Raw genomic sequence first — 25,449 nt, 5'->3', positions numbered from 1 at the left:
TATGGATTTAACCTTTCCATCCTGATGACCCGCCAACATTCCAGCTCCTTAGGGCAAATTATGAATATTATGTTTGGCTTGCTGCTTCAGTCACATTATCTAGCTACCTGCAATGGAGCAGAAAGAAGCAGTTTCAAAACAGAAATAGTGCGTCTTAACTCTAAATTGACTACTGACCACTCTCTGGTTCGCCCCTCCTTACATTCTAGGACAGCCAATCAGGAAATCAATAATGTCAATTGCCCAGTGCTTGCCTTGACCTAAAAGGGGCATCTGTTGAATAGAAAGAAATACAGTTCCCTATACACAGACCTCCATTGCTAACAATCACCATGTGTGGACATGACACAGTAACTTAAAGATAATCCGCTTATGGATGAGCAGTCAGTACAGGGAGCTCAGAAGCGCTCCCAGAGGTGTTCTTGGGGTAAGAGTGTAAATCAGTCTTGCTACCGTATTCTCAATGATTTGCATATGCCACAGTTGTGAGTCGTTTCTGACTACATAAAATGCATTGCCATAACCGAAATGACTGGTGATAAGGGCCTAGACAAAGCTCTTCCTGCACTGCAAGTGGATCCACCTGCATATCTTCTTGAGCAGGCAAAGGTTACCAAAACAAGATGCACAGACCCAGCAACTTGAATTTTCATATTTAGTGCATCTAGATGGATACTCAAGTTTCTTTCCATCTTATGAGGTGTTGGTGTACCTAGTTTCCGAAGCCACCATTCATTCTACCAAATCTCGTTGGACTATCCGATCAGGACAATCTCCGTCTAGACCCCATTAAGTTGGAGACAGTTCCACTTCATCCAGAGGGCGACTGACCTCAGGCACTACCATAAAATGATGGTTCATTTGCAACTACTGAGTAACCTGCAAGGTCCTCAGGCTCACTTACAAATGTATGTAAGGAAAGGAGACACAAATTCCTCAATAACTAACATAAATCTATGCCAGAACAAATCCTCCATATGCTCATTGAACCACAGCAAAACCCACTGAGATGCCTCTAAAATGGCCAAGCTGATGAAGTGAGCATTTCACATTCCAAGAACCCTCTATAAATCGATGCCAACAATGAGATTAATTTCTCTTTCAGCTAAAAATATCACTTTTCTTAATAGTGGAGCATCCACTCCTTCAGCAATGAAGACACTCAGGATGGGCTGGCTATTAGAGGTGGGTTGAGCAAGAGTCCCAATTCTTTTGCTCATCCTATTGGTTGCCAGCTGAGCGAACAGCAAGACAATCTGGCCTGGACCCATCCATGCCTTTTGAAGCACTGTTGCCGCCACATAGTCTTCACATGTCTTTGCTGTCATACTATGTTCACTCCCATTAGCATGCTCTGGGTATTTTTGAAGTATTCTGTTGATTTTGCCGTTCCATACCAAATGGAAGTTAATTTGACATATTAATCTCCATTTAAATCAAGAACAATTTCCTTATGCTGCTTCTGAGTCTACCTCAAACTCTCTTACTTGGAAGTATATGTTGATAGTTGAAAGTCATAATTTTAAGTTGTTCTCTTAATTCTAAACTCCATCGATGTGGCTAAAGGGGTGAGACACATTTTAAGAATTTTCATAAAACACCCTAGAAAAACGTATTTTCTGACTCACAAATGCTTTTGATCTTTCTTGTTTCAGTGGAAACAATGTAATAAATGTAAAAAACATATATTAACATAATGTATATAACAGTAACCCAAACAAGAAGCAGACACCAGCGGTGTCAGAAGCTGGAGTGCTCATGGCAGACATGAGGGATGCTGGATACTGATCACTAAAGGAGCAGAATAGAGCCTTACTCTGCTGTGTTGGATTGTGGCATTTGAAGTGAGCGTACTACAATTACATGGTACACTGAAGCACGTATTCACATGAAAACCACTCTACACTGTGTGGGTTGTGTGGTTGTGTGTTTGCTTGGAGTTTATGTCAGAAGTGTTTCCATTTCATGCATAATGACCAGTGACGTGTGGTTATCGTGTTATGGAGTGCAGCACTATGTGGTGTGATGGATGAGGAAATGTAGGAGAGAAATGTGCATTTTATAGCTTGTGGTATTGTGACAGCTCTGATTAGCTTTGCTAGTCTGTTTATTCTGTTGGCACTTTTTATTTCATGTTCTCTATCCGATTATCTATGCTAGTTCTAGCAGGAGGTTGTCCACTCTGAGATCATTCGGATCAGTGGGAGGTAATAGGTGAGAGAAAAAGTGGGATTGATTGTGCTACTGTTCTTATATGACTGCCATTATGAGATGTGAAGTAAAGAGAGTTGATAACATACACTGCATTGTATTCACCCTTTTCCTTTTGACCTGTTGTGGTTAATCTTTGGTCTCATGGCCGTGCAGTCCTCATTTTGTGGAAAGTGAAACCTCCAGATGGCTTGCATGATCCCATGGGGAATTTTAGGGTATTCTGTTATTGCTGGCTGGCCTGCTGCAAAGTGCGTGACCCATGTTCTCCCCAACTTGCAAAATAAAGGAGGTTATACCACTGCCGTGAGGTCTGAGTGTATTTGGTTAGCATCATAATATTGGTGACGAAGAAAACCTGTTCTCGCAGGTGAAAACCACCAATCTACAAACACACAAATTGATCTATGACTATGGAAAGCATAGATTATATGTTGAAGTGCTGCAGAGGGCCTTCTTTTTAAAGAACATACATGTAAGATGTTTTATAGCACTTTCAGCTTATTCGACTTGACCCAGAACGTAACCGCCTGAAACTTGTTTGAGGACTCTAGCATTGGGTAACTACTGAACACTTGGTTAAACCCTTTGGATTCGGTGATTTGTCTTGAAGATATTTTGAAGGTAAGATACTCTCCATCAGGGATGGTTACTGGCCAAGCTCGAGCTGTCTAGTACTTACTGGCCAATCAACAGGCCACAGGCAAAGGAAATCACAAGAAAACAAGTATTTGATTTCTTTGTACCAATTCACTGTCCAGTTGCAGGAATGCCTGCTGCCTCCATGATGCCCTTGTCTTCCAGGCCATGCAACAGCAATTGAGCCGAAGGTGTCCTAAACGTCAGGCTCTCGGGTAGGATAATGTGGCCGGATGATGTTGTATGTCAAAGAGACCACGTGACATGCCACAAAGAGGGAGGCCATTTTGAATTGAGAACTCCAATTGTGTTGCTGCTGACCTGCGAGCATCACTAAGAGGAAGGGAATTCTGCAGTTTCCAACACATGGTGGAAGATCTACAATAACTGGAAATTAATTAGCTTACAAAAGTAATAGTTCTGTAAACCAGCCAATTAGAATAATACCAATTTCACATTTCCACATCTACGTAGTTAATCTTTATTTTTTATGAGCAACATTTTAACATAGTTTCCATTAGCATGGCAGCAACAGTCTTCAAGGTTACTCCGTTACTCTTAGTTCCAATGTTTATCAGCACAGGTGAAACATAAGGTATATTTATATGTACTCAAAATTCATTTTTATTTTACGTTTATCTTGGGTTGAATTACATTTTTCCACATAGCTGCAGCGAGCATGTTGAAACCAACTGCTCTTCTTTCAGAAAAATAGGTTTCCTTCTTTCTAGGCAGTAGTGCAAAAAAACTATTTGATTCATATCTGGTTGCCATTGAGGAAGAAGAAATTAAGAAACAAGCTATACCATTACACAATTTATGGTTGGAAGAGAGGAATGTTTATGAGAGTCTTGATGAAATAACTATTAGCTTGTTGAAGGTGAGCCAAAGTATAGAGTTGAAATGTGTAAGTTGATGCTTGAAAAACATGTTCCCACAGGAATGAATTTCATTAGAATGTCACAGGTTTTTCTCTAGAATATAAAGGAAAGCTGAAAGTGTGATTAGCTATATTTCTTCCTTAATAGATATTGGCAGGAACATGTGATTTTGGTGCACTCTTTAATTAGAGATCAGCTTGTGAGGTGCACCAAAAATCAAAGAGTGTTAGAGAATTTGCAAGCAAAGAATTTTTACCTTAACAGAGCACAAACAATAGTGGGAGACCTGGAGAACACCTCCACTTGGGTTAAAGGATTTCGTGTGATAACCAGAATACTCATGTGGAGAGTCTTACTGCGAGAGTAAATGAGCTATTATCAAATAAAAATAATGATATATGTGAGGAAGGAAAAAATTATAGTAGGAACTTTTTCACATGCCAATGATACTAAGGATGTACGTTTCAAGTGTACTGGAGCTGTAGCAATACTCATTTTCCTAATAACACTGGATTTTATGCCAAAAATGCCATGTGTAAAAATGTGGGAAGACAGGCCATTTTGCCAGAGTTTGTAAAGGTGAAAAGATACAGACTGTGGAGGAAAAGATTTAAATGCCAAAATTTCCAACTCTGCTTCAGAGATCTATGCAAATATTGATAAAGAAGAAACATGGCATAATCCAGATTACCAGAAAAAACAAAGACAGGTAAACGGGACTTCTCCCTGCTGGACAGTGTTAGAAGGACAGATCTCGTCATCTTAAACAGGAGAGTGCCCGTGGATAAAACAGCCCAATTTACTTTTCAATCCCACCACACGCAGTCTTTTAGACTATGTATCTGTGTCTTATCAAATGTTTGGGGCTTGTGAAAACTTATTTGTTTTTCCGTCGGTTTGGAGTGACCACAGTGTAGTGGGTATGATAGTAGTTTTTGATCTCCCTGTACTGGACCCGGTGAATTAGGGCCAGGGAATGGTAGTTTATAATAAAGTAAGTGGACGCTCTTTCTGGACGTTTAAAAATATCATTGAAGTGGGTTCAATAGTGAAGATGGCTCTCGTAAACGAGGAGGGTTACACTTTCTTAAATATTATACAACATTTTGAGGCCCAAATCGAAAAGAAATGGAACTTAAGTTCTAGATCTGCTGGCCCCCGTTTGCCTAAACAGAGAGCGCCATTGATGAAATTGAAATTCCGATTGCATTAATTAAAAAGGAGTCAGCCACATGGGGAACTCTTTTAGTGCCTCTGTTCAATTATTGTTTTCGAACAAATGAAATTCCTCCCTCCTGGAAGAGGAGTCTTATTATCCCCTTGTATAAAAAGGGTCCAAAAACATCACCAGGTAGCTTTAGACAGATTGCTCTTTTGGATGCCTCGGGTAAGCTGTTTTGCAAAAAGCCTTTTATGTCATCTATAGAAATGGGCCTATGACCAGAACATTTTACCTCCGGAGCAAGCTGGCTTCAGAAAGAACCATGGTACTCTGGACAACATTGCGGTTGTCCAGACCATCATAGAGAAATATGTTTTCTTACGAAGTATGCCAGTTTATACAGCATTTATTGACTTCTCCACAGTGTTTGACAGAGTCGACCGCCAAACGCTGTGGAGAAAGCTTGACCAACTGGGCATACCGCAGCATCTATTGGGTCTTGTAATAGAATTGCACACAGATACCTGGTGTCACGTTTTGATGGGAGGGGCGCTGGGCTATCATGTAGGATTAAAACGCACAAACGGCTAAAGCAGGGTTGCATCTTGGCTCCCTTATTGTTCTCTTTATACACATCTGATCTGCCCGCAGTCTTGAATTCAGTGCAGGGGGATGCCCCCAAGAGTGGCACAATGTCTGTTGGCTCTTTATTATATGCGGACGACGTTGCAATTTTTGATTTAACTCCCCTTGGTCTTCAATGTCATCTGGATGCTCTAACTAGATACGCAGCAGCTCAGCTGATTTTCCAGATTGACAAGACGGAGGAATCCAAGGATTACTTCCAACATACTATGCTCTTCATTAAAGATTGGATGAGTCACAACTATCTCAAATTAATCTCTGAGAAAACAGAGATAGTTATCTCCAATAACAGACTCGATCAGTGGATGCTAGCACATTGGCCAGCTGCATTGGGTACTCCACCTATCCCTAAAAATTCGGCAAAGTCTGGGGATTAAAATCAATGTCAATCTATCTATGCATGAACAGATCAACCTGGTTACCTCATCTTGCATCTACCACCTGAGGACCTTTAAGAAAATCAGGAAATTCTTCACCAGGGAGGCAAGCATGGTAATCATGCTGGCCCTGATCATGTCCAGGCTGGACTATGGCAATACCATCTATTTAGGGATCCCTGCCAATCAAACCCTGCTACAGCTGATTTAAAATCAAGCGGCTAGGCTAGTCTTTCAGCAACCGAGACGTTGTCACACCATGCGCCCATGAAGCAGTTACACTGGCTTCCTATGACTCAGCGGTCCATGTTAAAGACAGGTTGTATGGTCTTTAACGCACTCTATAAGACGGGCCCCAAATGTATATCCGCAAAGATCTAAAAGGTACTTACCCAAACAGAATCTTAGATCAGCCACAATGAATATGCTGACTATTCCTAGATTTAAGCTCAAGAGAACGGGTGGCTCTCGCTTTTCTGTACTTGGCCCTACACTTTGGAATTATTTTCCGATAGACATCAGACTAACATCGGAGTACACCAGCTTCAGGAAAAAACTGAAAACATGATTGTTCACCCTAGCCTACTGTTAGAGCTCCTCAGGAAGGCACGCCCACCCCTCACAGCGTCAACAGACCTTTTGGTATACGAGCGCTTTACAAATTCCCCAAACAAAAAAAACAAATTAATATTGCTAAAAGCTAAATCTTGGTCTTCCATAAGAAAGGACAAAGACTAAAGAGATGTTTTAAGTGGTCACTTGGTCCTGAAGAACTGGAACTGGTGGATTCTTACATATACCTGGGGAAGGGAGAGATTCAGAGCACATTAATCTCTGTGTTAGTAGGGCTCCTTCCCAGGCTGAAGCTTTAAATAGATTTTACAACACTCGTGGGAAACGTAATTTTAGTCATGTTTTGTCAGTTTTTAAGTTAAAAATTCCCCCCACAGTAATATACACTGCTGAGGTACTGGACATGAAATATTGGCTCTCTTTTGATAAGGCTGAAGGCCAAATTCTTCGTCAAATCTGTAATCTAAATTCTCAAGCTGCTGTACATGTTTTACATCTGGAATTTGGTTAAGTTTCTTCATAGAGTTTATCCTGGGCTGCGGTCTTGAGGTGGGGTAATTCTTTGTGTTGGGGGAGGAGGGCACTCTTGGGGCTGCCTCGAAGATAGAAATTTTCGAGAAAGAAAATTCAACATTTTTTAGGTCCTTTCTGAAAGCGAATGACTCATTCGGGCTTACCTTGAATATTGATACCCCCATGACAAAAACTGCATTAAAGCAGTTTATATGAAGAAGTTTGCACCCTCTGTTAGTTCGGCTAGAGACACTGGCTTAAGTCAGATTAAGTCTCGCAATGAGGTGGTTTGGGGGAGTGCTTTGGGGAATAGACCTCAGAGCTAACCTGAAACCTTCCTCATGGAATGAGAAGGCTAATTCTCTTATTTAGACTTAATTTGTTGCCCTTAAGAGATGTCACTGGTATATGGGATAAAATCCCTAGGGAGGAGAGAATCTGTGAAATGTTTTATTTGCAAATTCAAGATTTTAATCACGTGTTATTTGTCTGCACGTTACAAAGGGCCAGGCTTATGTTTTCAAGACATGTATTCATCAAATATAATATCCACTGTGCCCAGGAGGCTCGCTTATTTGTTCTGTCCCCTCCTAATGACATGGTTTGTTTTAAGATATATCAATTTTTTTAAACATTTCTGGCTATTTATTAGATAATTTTTAATGCTATTTTGTATATTGTAATATCTGATGTTTGAATATGGAAGAACTTTGTATTGTACATAAGGTATTCATTTTTATATTTTTTGTGCACTTTTGTGGACCTCTGTCGGAGTTCCATATCAAAATAAAAATTTTAAAATTGAATTGTGGAGGGAATGTCAGACAATATGACAAAAGTGGTTTTAACAATCAGAGAAGATGGAAATATTGCCTGTGACCATATAACCACGCCAGAAAGTGAAGTCATTGCAGGTGGAAAGAAATGTAACATTTCGATGCATTCGGGGACACCATACTCCATGGTGGATGATCAAAATTGAAAAGAAAACTTTGGGGAGGATGATATTGAATTAATACCACCTGGCATCAATCCTGTGTATATGGTGGTACCTAGATTTATGTTCACTTTCATGAGAATTCAGTCTCAACAAACACAGACAACAGGCAGAGTCAATATATGTTGTCATAAGAGGAGGCACTTTTTTTGGGTGGCGCTACCAAAGTGACATGGGCTTCAGCTTGAAACCTACTACCTTGGAACCAGTTCTCTTGGTATCAGATGAGGGGGGTAGTAGTGACATTTCCCAAGAGTTTCCAGACATTTTGAAAAGGAATTTGGTTTGTTAAAAGGATTTGAGCGCAGTATTGCTTTGAAGAAGAATGAAGTAGCTTTCCTTCACAGGGTTAGTAAGGGGCCAAACATGATGGTTTAAATGCTTAGTTTCAGAGATTGCTAAAACTGGGGTCATTATAGAGGTTGGATCCTCTGAATGATTGCCCCCCTGTGATTCTGGCAACCAAAGATGGGGAGAGAAACATAAGGATGTATGTAGATCTCAGGGACTGGAATAAACAAATTTGGGTGGCTTGCCAGCCTCTCCTAAACATTTCTCGAGTTTGCCTATGCATAAGGGAGTTAAATTGTAAAGGATAATGGATGTGGCCACAGTATACCACCTGGTGCCGTTACATGCAGAACCCTCAGTGCTTATAGATTTTTGAGGATGCCTTTAGGATTAACATCTGCTGCCACATGTTTTGAAAGAGTAATAAAAAGAATACTCTGGGGAATGCCCCAAGTCTTGTTTTTTCAAGAAGATATTTTAGTATTTGGTTGTGACATGGAAGGCCCTAACAAAATTCTGAAGGGTGTATTGGAAGGATTGCAGGTGTCTGGGTCGATGGTGAAGAAAAGCAAATACGGATTCAGAGTGCCTATGGCTGCTTATTTGGTACATATGATTCCAGGTGAAAGTAGAAGCCCAGGCTTGACATTGAACTGAATTTTATTCTAAGTTTAGAGCTACATTTGGTAGTGTAGGCCAACCCATGAGGTGTTTGCTCAAGAAAGGTGTACAGTTTGTTTGGATCGAATGTTGTGAAAGGGCCTTCCAGTCTGTGAAAATAACCATTGGCAAATTACCAACTTTGGGACATCAATATGTAGGCTGCCATTCACAGTCAGGACTGATCACCACCCATTGGTGCTGATGTTTTCAGAAGCAGAAGCAGTGAAGCAGTGAGCAGTGAGAGTTTACACTAAGGATCAAGGGATGGATTCAGGGTCTGAGAAATTACAATTTCCAAGTTGAATATTTACCAGGTGAAAGAAGCTATGCAGCAGATTGTTTAGGTTGCCCATCAAGAGTGCTGAGGTGGATGAAGATCCTCCGCGAGTAGTGTGGGTAAAGGAAAGATCTATCGATGATGAAGACTCGGACAAATGAGGAATGAGGATGAAGTCATCAAGGTTATGAGAGATTACGTAGTTTGTGGTTGGCCAAATGTCTAAGCTGTAGTCCATGCGGTCAAGGGATAATGGAACGTGGCTGAAGGAATGTGATTGATGGAGAACTATTCAAACTGACACAATTGGTTCCACAAGCAGGTTTGAAAGTAAAAATCATTAATTTGACACACATAGGGCATTTAGGAAGGAACATAACTAAGGTCAGAATATGATAACTTCATTGGTGGCCAGGCTTTGACACTCAAGTGGAAAGGGAGTGGGGAAGGAGAGTTGCTGTGTGTGAAGGGTGATGAGAATACAACAATACGCTCAGTACCCCGTCTCCTGCAGAGGTTCTACCTGAGCCATTACTACCTACGCTTTCACTTGCGGATCATACCTCTAAATGGGTAACAACCAACTATGTGAGTGTAGTATATACCCAAGCAGTAAAAGAAGTCCCTACGGATACATTTGCTTGCAAGGTCATTACAGAAAATGAAGTGCAATTTGTCTCGAGGGAAATTAAGGCTATCTTATGGAACTTATCATCTGAACATAAAGAACAGATCTTTAATCGCCGCATGTACATGGCTTTGCATAATGCATGAAAGGAAGGTAAAGTCATGTGCACAAAGGGTGATAGATACCACCAAGAGATATTGAGTGAGACTTGGTTGGCAAATCGTAATGCTCCTAGCTCTGTTACTATGAAGAGCCCCTTCTTCCATTTAAACGTAAAAATTGCTAATTCCAAACTCAACCCAGAAAGGATAAGCACCTTAGATAGGAGAAAGGAACTTACTAGGATTTTGGAGAAGAAATGTGTTACTGCTATGATGTAGAGTTATAAAAAGAAATGTAAAGTCTTAGATATTGGCCTATTGTTTTCTTGGTTGGATGTGGTTGCAGAAATAAACAAACATTGGCAAAGTCAATAGGTCTGGCCTTTTATTTTTCTCTGTTCTTCTGCATTGGCTGGTATTTTAGCATGTGTCTGGCTGGATATGAAATTAGTTAAAAGGTTGAAGAGCAGATGGGTGAGTGAGGGCAACTAGGGAATTATTTGCTAATGTATTCACAATCCTCTTGCACCCAGGCACTCATTGGAAGTAATGTCCTAAGTACAGGAACTGATTTGTGAGCATGCATGAAATATTGAGTGCATACAGGAATTAGTGAAAAGGGGTGAAAGAATACTGCAATGAAAAAGTTAGAACAAGAACGCAAGAGTGAACTTATATGAGTAAAAGTGCACAGCAGTTAATGAAGAGGTGAGTGAACAGAAGTGAATGCTGCTCTGCATTCAGTATGTTTCAGTGTCCAGCAGTGAATGAGCAAAGCAATGAAGGAGTGAGTACTAGGGAGACTGCATAGATGTACAGAACTGAATGAGTGTAGCAGTGAGCAAGTTGGTAGAGAATTGGATGGATGTGTGTCCTGGAGAGAATGAATGGAGTAATGAATGACTGACACAATGAATGTGAGACAAAAGGGGTGAAGGTAGAAAAGGAAATAGCTAACGCAGGGAACTAGTGAGCAAAGGAATATATGAATGAATAAGTATGCATACATGAGTGAATGAGTGCAGTAGTTAGTGAATGACTACATCAGATGTTACAAGCAGTAGTGTGTGGGGATTGAAATAATGGCAGCAGACAGCCAAGTGTAGTAATGAGTGTGTGCAAAATGAGTTTGTGAAGTTGACCATTCTGTCTGGCTGAGCAGAACTATAAAGGTGGATGCAAGAAATCAACAAAGAAACCAGAGCACTGAATCTCAAGGTGCAGGTCAGCTCCAGGAGAGTAAATGGGAAGAGAAAACTACAATTAAGAACCTGAGGGACAAAAGTTCACACATGTTAAACAATTTATGGAGCACTAGACAAGACATATTTTGGAGCATTGTTTAGGACAATTGTTCATCTCTGATTCATTTTTAGCTCATTTTAGTCCTTATGAAGCCAAGTAAAATGAAAATAATGAAACAGCCCTCAAAACACAAACTGCCTCGCGTCTGTCAACCAAACAGTATAAAAAGATGGCGTTTTCATAAAGACATTTCTTTTTATGACCCTAGACTTCTTGCCTTCAACTATTATAATTCGTGTGATGTGGAATTCAGTGCCTAGCAAGCCTGTTCCCCCATTCTGAGAAAGATGCACTAAGAAAGACTTTGCAGATGTTTAGTGGGCAGATATATAGGGCCTGATTACAGGTATAGGTACCATTTATAGCACCTGATAAATAATGATACCTCAGGGTTAGTTATTTATCGGGTGCAACAAATAGCACCTATTTCGAGTACTGGGGAATAACATGCAGATGTGGGTGTTTAAGGCACCAAAATCCGCATGATATAGTAATTCAGCAGGCTGCACTTGCCTAGTCAAACCAGCAGAATGTTGAGTTATTTAACGCGTCTGATAATTAACGAATGTGTGAAATAAAAACAAACTTGTAACTCTGACCAGTGCGTAAACAGGGGTTTATGAACAGGTTGGAATTAACAGAGCCATTTGTAATTCAGGCCATAGTATTAAACAAATACAACATATGAATATTTCATTTAGAAATGTAGCTTTAATTTCAAACATTCCTGAAAAAAATAAAACATTCACAATTGTAATTCTTGCTGCAACGGTGAGAATCAAAGCACTGCATTGGGATGAAATCTGAATTTACTCCTTAATTCTGTTCCCCTGCCACGTCCCTCCCCTCCTCATTCTATGTGTACACTTCCCTTGTTAGACAGTGACATCCTTATCTGTTGAGTAAGGGAAATGAGAGAAAGCAGGACACAGGAGAAGGCAGAGAGGTAAAGAGAGCAGTAACATGAGAGCGGGGAAGTAGAATGAGAAAGGCGGTAGAGAATGAGCAGAGGTAGAGAGACAATATAGAACGGAGGGATGTAAGGTAAAGAGTGAAAGGAGAAAAAGCCAGAAAGAAAGATATAGAGTGGAATAATGACAAGAGGCAAGTAGCGGGAAATAGGTACACAGTTGAGATATTAGAGTGAGGTAGAGAGGGCTACAGATAGGGAGAAGGTAAGATAGAGAAAAAGAAGGTAAAAAGTGAAAAAAATCAAATATAGAGGACTAGAGAGGCAGAACGAGACAGGTATGATTGTGAGAGAGTAGAAAGGAAGGTGAGGTGGAAAAGAAAATTCAGTAGAGAGGAAGTTAAGGTAGAAAGAGGTATACAAGGAGATAGGTAGATAAAGGAGAGGTAAAGAGTGTGGGCTGAATTAGAGAATGATAGTGTGTTGAAGGAAATATACAGAGAGAGACGATAATGACAGAGACAAAGGTGAAGGTAGAGTAAGAGAGGCAATGAGAAAGATAGTGAGAAAATCTAAATAATACCATCGGTCAGCTCGAAATCAAAAAAACAATTAATGCAGGGAAGAAGGGCAAAGCAGCTGGCCCGGATGGTTTACCAGCTGAGCTTTATAAATCATTAGCTGAGGTTCTGGTCCCAGTTTTGGATAAACTCTTCTCGTTCATCTTTGATAAGGGTGGGAGAATGCCTCCCTCATGGAACGAAGCGACAGTTGCTTTGATTTTAAAACCATCTAAAGCACCCAACCAATGTGACTCATATAGACCAATCTCCCTGCTCAACCTAGATTATAACATTTTTGTAAAGATCTTAGCGGAGAGATTGAATGGGGTTATGAAGGATCTGATTCATCAGGATCAGAAGGGCTTTGTGAAAGGGAGAGGTATTCAAGATCTTACCTATAATTTGATAGGCGCGATAGACCTGGCCACACTGTATAAAATACCTCTGGCAATTATTACATTGGATGCAACTAAAGCATTTGACCGGGTCAATTGGCTTTATTTAGGTCAAGTACTGGATAAATGTAATTTAGGGGAGAAGTTTTGTAGAGTAATTTCATCTATATATTTGGCCCCTTCAGTGAAGTTACTCATAAATGGTAACTTTTCCCCTGAGATCCCACTTCAAAGAGGAACTAGGCAAGGTTGCCCCCTCTCTCCATTACTTTTTAATCTTTACATAGAGCCTTTCGTTGAAAGGATCAGGAGACATAGAGACATTCTTCCTTTTAGTTGTAGTAATTGGAACAAAAAGTAGCTCTTTATGCTGACGATGTTATGGTTTACACTTCCAATCTGGTGGATACTATTCCCATTATATACAATCTAGCCCATCAATTTGGTAGAATATCAGGTTACGAGATTAACCATTCTAAAACTGAATGTATGACCTGGAATTTAAATGCTGGTCCTCAATTGTTGAAAAAAGAGATAAGATATTTAGGGATTAAAATTACACAGGACATAAATGAGATACCCGACATTAACCTTCGCAAAGATAAGGAATTAGTAGACTATGAAAAGCTGGTCATACTTACCTTTATCTTTAATTGGAAAGATTAATTTAGTGAAAATGATGCTCTTACCAAAAATGATTTTCTTATTCCAAAATATACCATTAGCCTTTAATGAAAAAATGTTGAGAAAACTTCAGGCAAAAATTAATTATTTTATATGGGCCTCCAAGGGTATAAGGATCTCCTGGAAAAAACTTCGGCAAAAAAAGAACAAGGGAGGATTGTGTGCTCCGGATTTAATATTGTATGCATGGGTTTTTATGATTAAAGCCGGTAAAATGCTTCTGTCAGAGCCCAATGGTTCAGATATAGGGCTTATGTATAGGGAAAAGCTGCAAAGTTTAAAAGGAGCGGAATTTGCCTATATATTTAAATTTGGTGATCCAAGTTTTTTTAAGAAGGTTCGGCTGAAATCATTAAAAGACTTAGCACTCACATGGTTTAAAATCAGGAAGCTTCTAAAAATTAGTTACTATTCTACCTTGGCACCTATTTGGGACACACCAGGTTCTCCCGACTGGACTAAGGATGCATTAGTATTACCACTTAAAGAAGCTGGAATAGATAGCTGGGTGAAGCTCATCCCTGAAGGCTCGCTGTTATCCTGGGAACATCTCAACTTAATCACGGATAATCAGTTATCTAGATTTAAATATCTGCAAATAAAAAGCTGGCTACAAGCGACCGCTATGGATGTGGGCTACACAAATGATTTAGAGACTGCTTTAATGACAAGGCAACGAAACAAGAGAGAAGTGGCTAATCTCCTCTGGTTCCTGATCGAATTGTCGGATGGTGCTTTTCCCTTCCTTCACAGCTCTGGGGCGAGTGCTTGCCGGGTTCCGAAGCAGCAGCATTATGGCAAGTATCTTTTGATTTATTATATTCTACAGTCTCATCTGCAAATTTAAGAAGGAATCACCTCTTCTCTCTTCACAGAGTACACTGGTCTCCCTTTAAGCTTTCAAAGTTTGCCAAGGGATCTATTCCGTGCTGCCCGAAATGTCGGCAAGAGAAAGCCAATGATGAGCACATGTTTTTAAGTTACCCTAATTTACATCAATTTTGGGATCCAGTGATAAGAGGTATGGAAGGAATATTTGGATTTGATATCCAGGTGAGCATCCATTTAATTTTTGGGGGAATTTTTGAGAATTATGCAAATCTATCTCTAGAATATAACAAATTATGTTTTTTTCTCATCTTAATGGCTCGACGAGATATTTGTAAATGTTGGATTAAAAGCAATGCTCCGACATTTTTAGACTGGTTAAACTCAGTCAAGTATGTAATGAAGCTAGATATAGCATCTAGGGAAAGTAGTAAAAAGACAGCCTTTTGGTTACCATACATAGAATGGCTGAATAATCTCTAATTTGAGTCTATATATGTCCAATGATTATGCGCTTACATAGATTTACTTTACCACTCGGGTCAGTGTTTCGGTTTCCATATAAAGGTAAAAACTGTCCAATACGAGCGGTTCTGTGTAAAGAGCATGCCATTAAGATCTGAGATTTTCTGTTCGTATAAACGAACTGTGGGCCGAAGAGATCAAATAAAGAAACTCTGGATCTCTATAGTGGCGTATGAGGACAAAAAAAAAGAAACAAAAAAAAAAAAGAGAGGCAATGAGAAAGATAGTGAGAAAAGAGGTACAAATAGAGGGACAATTAAAGAGGTGAATACATTGTGAAGTTAATTGGTAGGTTTGGTATCAAGAGACAGAAAGAGGTTGGGTAAAGATGAGATAGTGTAAGAGATGTGAAACATGAGTGAATGGAGCTACGGAGAGAGGCGAATAAGAGAGCTAAAGAGAACAGTAAAGAGATTAGTGAGAGGGGTGAGAGACCGATTGAGAGAGTTGTGCTACATACAGAGGAATATGAGAGACATGAGGTACAGAGAGTGATGACGACGAGAGAAAAATGAAGCAGATGAAGAAGAAATACTTTAAATGAGGAGAATAACAGCATGAGATGCATGGAGAAGGGTGTAGTATAGAAAGTGTTGAGGTATAGGGAGGGGATGCTAGGGAAAGCGGAATAGAGGTAGAGGTAGGTATAGCGAGTGGTACAGAGAGCCAAAATGACTTTCCCAAGGGGTTCCTTGGAAGGGGGTCCTTGGGCCACTTTTCCCACAGCTTAAAACAATCTGTGTTATAGCATGTCCTGTGCTGAGATGACTTCTTGAGAAGTGCTCTTCAGCCAGCAGGCTGCAATCGGGGTGGGCCTCCAACTTGAGACAAACACAGTAGAACAACAAAACACAAAGCTCAGTCACCCAATCTTGGGGTCACAATGGCTGCCAGTGCTTTGTGCACAGAGGTATTGGCAGAGTCAAGAAAGATGTGAAATTGCACCCCAGATGAATGTAACTTCCTCATGCATGTCCCACACATGCACATACTTGCTCATACCCTTACTGGAGATGGCGCCTTTACGAAAACACCAATTATACTTTGGATCCCGAAGTACCAGGAAGTACGGTTGGGTAAAGGTGCGATCTCGCACCGGCTTTGTTCCTTGTTTTTTGTGCAGTATTGTGCTACGGAGGCTCCCAGAGCACGTTTCTCTGCTCCTCCCGTTGGCGAGACACGTTACTTCTTACAGTCTCATGCGGGAGGAACTGTGGTTGCAGTTTGTAAAAGACGAGTGATCTGGAACTATTGTCACTCTCGCTTTGAGGCAAAAGCGGGAGTGCATGATTACTACATTTTCTTTCTTGTATTGCTTTTGTTGGCTGAAGTATTAGCACTGCTCTCCCACAAACTGATATATGCTGAGGTAATCCCAAATCTGGAGATTGACTTCCCTGCATTATGGGTAATGGAGGAGAACTGCTAGTTACCTTTTAGAATCACTGATTGACTATTAAGGAACGCAATACTTGTTCTTGCATTATAGTTAACCTTGGCTTCTGTGTTGTCCTTTCAATTGTAGGGGAGATCAGTTGGGGGTGTCCTGGACGGAACTGGCATAGTCTGGTGGGGACAAGCACATTTCATATGAAGGTATGAACAGTACAATAGGATTATCTTAATCAAAACTGAGGGTGTGGTTATTTGTCCACAGTGTGATATGTTGATAACTGACACTGTTTTATCTTTATGATAGGAATGTGCTGATACCTTGTGTTCACCCTCACATCTCGCCCGGTTTAAGGCCATCTTTGTTTTCTTTACAGGTAGAGTGAGATTCCCTCTTGTAGGGCCTTAAGTAACGTAAGAGCTGAGTTAGAACATTGACCTGACAGTAAAACTGTTTTCTCTCTTTGTCTGTTCTTAGGTCTCCCCGCTGTCCCTACCCTTTCCTTCCCTCACTTGACCATCCCATTAGTCTGAGGGGATTTATTCTATCCAGACTTGGGGCTGTCGAGAGGTGGACCCCTTCAAGCTTTAAACCGATCCTGAGGATAGCCTAGTGACCATGACAGAATAATTGGCCCACGTTTACTTATCCTCTTGGTCAGGTGGAACCTGAGATGGCGACGCATGAAGACGTCCTAGCCGCACTAGTGTTGGTGCAGTCAGAACTGGCGACTTCACGTAATGAGACCGCCGTTTTACAGGCAAGAGTGGAGTGCATGCAGAGGAATCCCTTCGATGCAAGCGGCTCTTCCCTTCCTCAAGCTAGTGCAGTGGTAGTGGAAGTGCCCTCACAGATCCCGTTCGCCCCTCCCGAAAGGTATTATGGGGATATGCATAAGGTACAGGTGTTCCTGACCCAAGTAATGCTGCATTTCCATTGCAGACCCAAGATGTTCTCAACAAACCAATCACGAGTAGCCTTCTTGATGTCATATTTTGCAGGGGACGCAGCACAGTGGGCAGTCCCTATAATCAGACAAGACAACCCCCTCCTCCATGACTGGGACACTTTCAAGGAGGAGGTTGAAAAGACATTTGACCGCAGGGCTGAAACTTTTCCGGCGGATAAGGAGTTGCTTGAATTGAAGCAAGGTAGCAAGGATCTGTTGGTATACCTGAACTCCTTCCGACGATTGGTGGCTGAGACAGATTGGCCAGAGTCGAAGCAAGCAGCAATATTCTATCAAGGGCTTCGGGATGATCTGAAGGATGTTATAGCGCAAGTGGATCCCCGACCAAAAATCTGTCCCGCACTGATAGAACTAATAATGTGCCTGGATCATTGCTTGAAAGAACGCAAAGGTGACCACAGAAGAAGGGAACGAGTACCTCAGGGCTTTGAAGAGCCGAAGACCTCCGAGCGCGGATTGACTCCTTCTGAACCCATGGAGATAGGGGTGATCCAGGTCTCTCTCATAACCAATGAACGGCAATATCGGCGGAAACAGGGACTATTTTTATACTGCGGGAAGAAAGGGCATTACCTCCGAAAGTGCCCTGTTAAGCCCAGAAACGGTTGTCCCAAGTTTGGACAAGTGGCCGCGGTGGCAGCGGACAAGTCGTCGGAAAACTGATTTGCTTGAGGAGTAAGGAAGGGGAATCCTTGAGAATTAGTGAAATCCCTTCAGTGAAGAACGATTCCAGTGACAGCCCAGAACACTTCTTCATCAACATGGATATTGTTGTGGGTCAAGAAAAGAAACATATCCAAGTCATGGTGGATTCTGGGGCCACCAGCTGCTTCATGGATGATAAAGAAGCCCTCAGATTAGGAGTGGAATTCATTCAGAAGAGAACCCCTGAACGTGTGTTTGCGGTGGATGGCAAACTCTTAGAATCCGGTCCCATTCGATTTAATGCGAGGGAGCACAAGGTATGGTACAAGGACAACCATTGTGAGTTATTACGTTTAACATCATCCAAGCTCCCAAATACGGGGTGATTTTAGGGTTACCCTGGCTCCAGAAGCATGATCCAACCGTTGATTGGTCTAACTTGACAGTAAAGATGGATTCCGGGTATTGCACCGCTCACTGCATATATCCCCCTACTGTTCCTTCCAAGGCTTTATCGCTGTGTCATCACATTGCCACGGTCGCAGAGAAAGAAGTGGAACTGCCTGGCTGCTATCAGACGTATGCTAATGTGTTTTTTGACAGCATGGCTGAGGAATTACTTACACACAGGATGTACGACTGCCAGATTGACCTTATACCGTGTGCAGTGGTTCCTTGCAGCAGGATATATGCATTGACTGTACCCGAGAACCTACATCTCAGGCAGTACATAGATAAATATCTTTCTTTGGGATTCATCCGTCACTCCAGGTCACCTGCAGCTTCCCCCCCTTTTTTTTTTATACCTAAGGCCAATGGGGAGCTCCGAACGTGCATTGAGTTCAGAGCCCTGAATGCTATCATAGTGAAGAACCAGTACCCTCTCCCCCTTGTATCGGTGTTCTGGAACAAGTGAAGGGGGTTGCGATGTACACGAAGCTCGACCTCCGAGGAGCCTACCATCTGGTTCGGATGCGAGAGGGGGACGAGGGGAAGACCGCCTTCAAGACTCATTACAGGCTTTATGAATACCTCATTATGCCTTTCGGCCTTTGTAATACCCCTGCTGCCTTCCAGTTTTTCCTGAACAATGTTCTCTGGGAGTATCTGGATCGATTTGTCGTTGTCTACATAGACAACATTCTTGTCTTTTCCGCAGACACTGAAGAACATAAGGAACACATCAGGATTGTATTACAGACCTTGCAAAAGAACCACCTTTTTTGCAAGATCAGTAAATGCGAATTTCATGTCACCACCGTAGAGTTCTTGGGGGTCATGCTCACCCCTGCAGGCCAAATCATGGCTGAGAGGAAGGTAACAGCCATTACTGAGTGGCCCAGTCCAAAAAACGGACGTGACATACAATGCTTTTTGGGTTTTGCCAATTTTTATAGGCGTTTTATACATCATTTTTGTGCCCTGGTGGCCCCGGTCACACGTTTAAGGAAGAACGTTTCCTTACAGTGGGTTGAAGAAGCTCAAACCGCCTTTGAAGCACTTAAGGGAGCCTTCTCCCTGCTCCTATCTTGGCCCACGCTGATCCTGAACTACCATTCGTTGTAGAAGCCGACGCCTCCTATGTAGCAGTTGGAGCCATTCTATCACAAAGACATCCATCCACAGGGCAGTTACATCATGTCGCTTTCATGTCTCGTAAGCTGAATAGTGCAGAAAGAAATTACACAATCGCTGAAAAGGAATATGTGATTTTGATCGCGGTATGTAACATCGCAATTTTTACACCGCAATTGCGCTGGAGTAGTAAGATTTACTATTCCAACATCAGTCTACGTACAGTAGGGAAGGTGTTGGAACAGTAAATCTTACTATTCCTTAGGTTATAGCGCCCGCCAGTGCAAGTCGATGTAACGCTTGCATTGTAATGGCAGCGTTCTAAATGCATCGCAGTGTAATCACCGCGATGTAAAGGATGTTTCCCGCCGAAAAGGATCTATTGGCCATCAAGGACAGCTTTTTAGAATGGAGGCATTGGATTAAAGGAGCGAAAAACCAAGTAACTGTTTACACAGATCATCGCAAGCTGCAGTTCATGAAATCCACCAGACTGCTTACTCCTCGTCAGCTAAGATGGATAATGTTCTTTTCTGAATACCACTTTGTCATCACCTTTAGGCCCGGCAGAGAGAATAAAAAATCTGATGCTCTGACCAGACAAACTACTCAATCGGAATGTACAACAAACCCCGAAAGAGCAATCATCGCATCTGACAAAGTAATCTGTGTAACACATACTAAAGACTTCCTACATAAGGTAAAGAGAGGAGTACAGATCGCCACTTGGAGAGACTGGTTCAGACATCATCCCGAATGGAGAATGAAACAAGGCGTTCCCATAAAATGAAAGCAAGTCCTATTACCCACAAAGGAAGTGAGACGGCAAGCCTTTAACTGGTGCCATATTCTCATGTGTGCGGGACACTGTGGTGGTTTGAAGACTATTGAAAACACCCTAAGACAATTATGGTGGCCCTCTCTTCACAGAGACATCCTCCTTTCGGTTAAGGGGTGTGATGTCTGTGCTCAAATGAAGACAGATAAACGCAAATCTCAAGGCCTGTTACAACCTTTGCACACTCCGGAAAACCCATGGGAACAATGGTCGGTAGACTTTATTGTTGGGTTACCTTGGGACCAAGGGCATACAGTCATCCTGGTAGTTGTGGACTACCTGACCAAGATGGGACACTTTATTGCCTGCAAACAGCTCCCTACTGCAGGGCAGTTAGCTACTCTTCTACTAGTCAACGTGGTCAGGTTACATGGACTTCCACTTACTGTAGTGTCAGACAGGGACACGCAATTTACAGCGCAGTTCTGGAAGGTTTAGTGTTCTAGGCTGAACATCTCTTCCGCTCTGTCCACAAGTTTTCATCCTCAAACTGATGGCCAGACAGAACGGTTGAACTAGACACTTAAACAATACCTGCGATGCTACGCAGACACAAACATAGAAGCATGGGTGGACTGGTTGTGGCTGGCCGAGATAGCTTATAACAATGCTTTTCATGGCTCTACAAACCACTCACCTTTTTACAGTTTTTATGGTTTCCACCCTCGTTTTATTCCGTTTGTAGTGCCCAGTCGCACCCTTAAATTCCCCGAAGTACAACAGAGGTTAGTGCACATCAGAAAAACATTGCTTGATACCACACAACATCTCCAGCACGCTAAAGAACTGTACAAAAGGCAGGCAGATAAGTATCAGAGGCCCGCTCCGGAGTACAAGAAGGAGGACTTGGTTTGGCTCTCTAAAAGAAACATAAGATTCAAGAGACACAATTTCCTAAATCCCAAGTACATTGGCCCATACAGGGTCCTCGAACAGGTGGGGCCAATGGCAGTGAAGTTGCATTTGCCTGCGCACTTCCGTATACATCCAATGTTTTATGTCTCTCTCTTGAAGCCTTCCTTTTGCCCAGTTAAAAGGAGGCCTGTCCGTTGTGGGTGGATTATGACCGGGAGTATGAGGTTAGGGTTGTGGTGAACTCTAAAATCTCCCAATCAAACTATGGTACTTGGTGTCCTGGATGGGATATGGTTCAGAGGAGGACTCCTGGAAACCGTCCTCCTCTGTACATGCTCCCCGGCTGGTGGCGGCTCTTCATATCAGGTTCCTGCATAAGCCCTGCACCTGTCAGTGCTCTCCGAAGGGAGGATGTACTGTCAGGGCACACAGAGCGTGAGCACACTGACAGCGGATGGGGAGATTAAACGGCAGAAGAAACTACAATTCCCGTCATCCGCCTGCACTGTCAACGCACGCGCTGACATAGCACGCTGTCAGACGTGCCGTCGGCGGACCTAGATGACTGGAGATAGCGCCATTACGAAGACGCCGATTATACTGTGGATCCCGAAATACCAGGAAGTACAGTCGGGTAAGGGTGCGATCTCGCAACGGCTTTGTTACTTTTTTTTGTGCAGTCTTGTGCTACGGAGACTCCCAGAGCACGTTTCTCTGTTCCTCCCGTTGGCGAGATGCGTTACTCCTTAAAGTCTCATGCGGGAGGAACTGTGGTTGCAGTTTGTATAAGACGAGTGATTTGGAACTATTGTCACTCTCGCTTTGAGGCAAAAGCGGGAGCGCATGATTACTACATTTTCTTTCTTGTATTGCTTTTGTTGGCTGAAGTATTAACGCTGCTCTCCCACAAACTGGTATATGCTGAGGTAATCCCAAATCTGGAGATTGACTTCCCTGCATTATGGGCAAAGGAGAAGAACTGCTAGTTACCTTTTAGAATCACTGAATGACTATCAAGGAACACAATACTTGTTCTTGCATTATAGTTAACCTTGGCTTCTGTGTTATCCTTTCAATTGTAGGGGAGATCAGTTGGGGGTGTCCAAGACGGAACTGACATAGTCCGGTGGGGACAAGCACATTTCATACGAAGGTATGAACAGTACAATAGGATTATCTTAATCAAAACTGAGGGTGTGGTTATTTGTCCACAGCGTGATGTGTTGATAACTGACACTGTTTTATCTTTATGATAGGAATGTGCTGATACCATGTGTTCATCCTCACATCTCGCCTGGTTTAAGGCCATCTTTGTTTTCTTTACAGGTAGAGTGAGATTCCCTCTTGTAGGGCCTTAAGTGACATAAGAGCTGAATTAGAACATTGACCTGACAGTAAAACTTTTCTCTCTTTGTCTGTTCTCAGGTCTCCCTCCCTGCTGTTTCTACCCTTTCCTTCCCTCACTTGACCATCCCACTAGTCCGAGAGGATTTATTCTATCTGGACTTGGGGCTGTCGAGTGGTGGACCCCTTTAAGCTTCAACCCGATCCTGAGGATAGCCTGGTGACCATGACACAGACATGCACTCAGACACTCACAACTCTTGGTCTGGGGCTCTATTGCACTTGTGATTAGATTGCTCTAGATAGCACAAAATCTAACATTTAGGTACCGCCTTTGAGACAGCTTTAGCTTTAGACTATTGTTACCCTAAAATATTCATAAGTAATATACATACATATGGGGCACAGGCCACAGGGGGTCACCACAACTTCTCACTCTCAGACTGGATATCAACCTTTGGGCTGTTGGAAGTCTGGCACACGGCATGAAGAGTAGACAGGATACACGTGTTACTCTTCTCGGTGTAACAACCATCCTAGACTTGACTATTTTCTTCCCACAACTGATCTTTTCTGGGTAGTGGGGTCAACATACTGCCAAGGGGGTTTCAGACTAATCCCCTCTTTTGTTGTGTGTGGGCTCAGAGGGAGAAGAGGAAGCCTAGAATCTGTGGCATGAACATCTGTTGGCTGACGGATGGTGCTTCCACCAAGTACCTTAAGACAGTGACACAATCTTTAATGTGGGATTAGTGGCATCATTTTCTATACTCTGGGAAGCTTTAAAAGCAGTACTTCTGGGGAAAGCCTTGGCATATTTTTTTCCTTAAGAGCACAAGGAAAGAAGAAGAGATCTGTCACCATGGGTCAGGTTATCTCTCCATTGAAGAGGCCTTTTTCTTATGGCAGCTTCATGAATGACAATGCAGAAAAGAGTTTACAAGTTTCTAATCATAGGTACAGTGGATGAATTTCTGCAGCAATCTTATGCAGCTTCGATATTGCGTCATATACTGAAGGTGAGTGATCCGGTATGAATACACAACAGCTGCTACCGATGATGCGACATGCACCACCTCGATCAGCCAGAACCACATCTAGGACCATTCGGTTCTGGAGAGCTACAATCCTTGCAATTTGCAGCTCCTCCGTAATGTTCCCGAGTGCCATAGCTGACCGATTGGTAACAGCTTCCACAACTCTAGTTAATCGTCTTACTTTCCTACTGTTTAATGCAGCACCCACAAAGGAGAACAAACCTAAATTAAAATCGACATATTGTTGCAGAGTGGTATCAGTTTGGTCTACTTCATCAACACTTATTGTCCTTTTGTATCTATTCCTAGAGATATCGTCGAATAATTTAAGGTCCCGGTGGTAGGATGCAGGTGCCAGAAACACAGGGGGCAATAGAAAGGACACATAGCACACGCCTGACCACCCAGCAGGTAGTTGATAATATCCGAGGCTACTACAGATAAAATAAGTATTGTGTGAGGCTATGAAAGTGCGATTGTTTATACCTTCAATAGACAGAATTACAGTATATTCGCTTTTCCCCACTGGAATTCTTCCAATACTGCTTACACATAAATCTGCTTTAACTCTGGTAACAGAAATCACAAATTGTTTATTACTGGTAAAAGTTCTCATATTTGTGAAGATATATGGCGTTGAAATATTGTCCGGTTGATACTCTTCCCATTCCCATGTAGTCCCTTTGGCTTGAGGATAACCATCAATAACTTGATAGCATACTTTATTGAGGAGAAAAAGAAGCCCGCCTACTGTGCGTCTTCCAGATGCAAACAAAAGCGCATACCAAGCTTGACAAGAACCATTATGAGAAAAGGGAAGAGGAATAAAAGGTGTTCCTCCTTTCTTTTGATGTGCAGGTATCATCCCACACACCCAACAGTTGGTAGTATTTGTGGCATTATGAATATGATGCAACATCTGGATAAAGGTATTATTTAAATAGGATTGTCGATTCTTCTGCTCATGGTAGGGAAGCGTAAAGTAGTGGTGTTCGACTGATACTGGAGTAGTGGCGATCAAAAGTTCTCGAGCAGGAGCCACTTTCTCAATGAACCAGATTATTACTGCTACAGCCACCATAGCAACAACAAACCCTATAGCACAAATGATCTTTCTCTTAGCAACAGTTGATCTCATTGTGGACATGATCAGCTTATTGTTGAAAACAATCGTTGGAGCTCTTATCCCTGGGCAGCCATTGATTTCTTCACCGAAGGTCAAGACGGGTGTCGCTAAACTATACAGAACTGATCCTCCCCCCTTGCCACATCGGCATTCCGTTTCACTAACCCAGGGAGGTTGCTCAACCAGTCTATTTCAGCAATGCAGGCTCTTTCCGTTGTCTCAGTTGGTATCGGGATACTCCAGGAATTGTGTGGTCCGGGAAGACTTCCTCAGGTTCATCAGGTGATATGGCTTGGCCTTTCTCTGTATCCAGGATGTCCCGATGGTCGATCAAAGCAACAGGATCCACCGCGGTAGACGGCACTTTCTTGCAGTGGGTGGAGTGCACCCAGTTCCTCCTGTTCGTCACTCGAACCGCAGTTCTCGTTGAAAGGAGCACCTGCTCCGGGCCGCGCCACCTCGGTTCCAAGCTGCTCGACCTCTGGAACGATCGGATCA

Source organism: Triturus cristatus, chromosome 7 (assembly GCF_964204655.1).
Source record: "Triturus cristatus chromosome 7, aTriCri1.1, whole genome shotgun sequence".
NCBI classification, from domain to species: Eukaryota; Metazoa; Chordata; class Amphibia; order Caudata; family Salamandridae; genus Triturus; species Triturus cristatus.
This window is presented reverse-complemented; position numbering follows the sequence as displayed.